At 37.7% G+C, this 1,619-nt stretch overlaps 1 long non-coding RNA gene across 1 annotated transcript in view; it reads left to right on the top strand.

Annotated features, from left to right (window-relative positions):
* Window positions 1-1,619, top strand: part of LOC107046256 — a 22,854-nt gene that overhangs the window by 16,054 nt on the left and 5,181 nt on the right. Inside the window, exon 2 of the long non-coding RNA XR_001461525.1 lies at window positions 514-580. This is a non-coding gene — a long non-coding RNA (uncharacterized LOC107046256). The remainder of the gene's footprint in view (window positions 1-513; window positions 581-1,619) is intronic.

The following is a 1,619-nucleotide window of genomic DNA, read 5'->3' as shown; positions in this document are numbered from 1 at the left end:
CAGGATAAATTATCATTTTTTGTTCCTGGGATAAATTTGATATACTCCCCTGGTAAAATTAATCCATCGAACATCTAAATTAAAATTTTTTCTTAACTGACGGTTTGGTTACAAGTAGTTGTTGCAACCGGGCCTGAGCCTTTCAGGGCCGGTTGCACCAGCTACTTTTAACCAAATCGTCAATTAAGAAAAAAATTTAATTTAGATGTTCGATGGATTAATTTTACCAGGGGAGTATCTCAAATTTACCCCATGAACAAAAAATAATAATTTATCCTGGGGTTAAATGCGTGTTAACTCAGATGGGGCGATCTGATAAATAAAAAATTATTCATTGGGTCAAATATCAAGAAATTTTAACCCCTAGGATATAATTTACCCTGAGGATAAATTTTATCCTGGGATTTATTTGGTTATCAGGCCTTTGTGCAACCGGCCCTAAACAAAATAAGAAGACTACTAATAAAATGAAATGCGTATTCAAATACGTTCATCTCCCATTTTGAAATTTAGGTTAACCAACAATACAAACGGACCTTCCAACGTGCAGTGGGATAGTGACGAAATCAAATTATACAGGGTAAAGATTAATTTCTATTTGCAAATATATTTTTTTCGACAGTGAATGTAGAAAGTATCAAATATACCACGAAGTGGAGAGGAGAAATTTATATGTACGAAAATTTTGTGAATACACAGAAGAAAAAAAATACGTGAAAAATTGTTTTTGTTGTCGTCTGGGATAGTTATTTTTTTGTTAATAAATTAGCAATATACTTCTGAATAGTTATTCTTAATTACATTTTATTTTATTGAATATAATAATTCGTTTATTGATATATAATTGACTAAATTCGTAACATTATATTTGAAAAAAAAACCGTATTGGTTCATATCGATTCAATTCTTTTTTGTGCATTCATGTGAGATATAGGGCCGGTTGTACAAAGGCCTGATAACCAAATAAACCCCAGGATAAAATTTATCCTCAGGGTAAAGTATATCCTAGGGGTTATAATTTATTGGTATTTGACCCAATGAACAATTTTTCATTTATCAGGTCGCCCCATTTGAGTTAACACTGTGACGAGGTATATTCATTTATTTTTTATTATTTTTCTACATATTTTTTCCCACTACACACTTCCCCCTAAAAGGTAAATCCCACCACCGTTGGATACCCCTTCCCTCACTTTTCCCCTCATCGCCCCTCTGCCCCTGCCCCTGGACATCACGAAGACACCAGCCGAAGGAAGACATCAGTTCCGGCCCCACCCGATCAATTGGAGAAGCCATCACCTCCTGGAAATTCCCCGTACTAGACCCCCGAATATTCACCACCAGCAATAATCCCTTGCGAGACATCCCTGGATTGTGATCATCGTCACCACTCACCCGTGCTGATTGGCCCCGATCGCTCCCGAATTAAAACCCGAAGGACATCGACACCTGACGAACCCCCACGAATCGCGAAGGAAAAGAAGAGACCGTCACTCGTGCATTAGCTGCCCCGTGAGTCGCCACGTGCCCCGAAAGTAGTAATTGTGAATACAGTGAAATTCGCCCGGAAGTTATTTGGCGGATAAAAAGAGGACTTTTGATACATCGAGCTCATCCCA

The sequence above is a fragment of the Diachasma alloeum genome, unplaced genomic scaffold (assembly GCF_001412515.2).
Source record: "Diachasma alloeum isolate Michigan unplaced genomic scaffold, Dall2.0 Dall_scaffold_01244, whole genome shotgun sequence".
NCBI classification, from domain to species: domain Eukaryota; kingdom Metazoa; phylum Arthropoda; class Insecta; order Hymenoptera; family Braconidae; genus Diachasma; species Diachasma alloeum.
The sequence above is the reverse complement of the archived record's forward strand: the minus strand, read 5'-3'. Positions and strand labels throughout refer to the sequence as shown.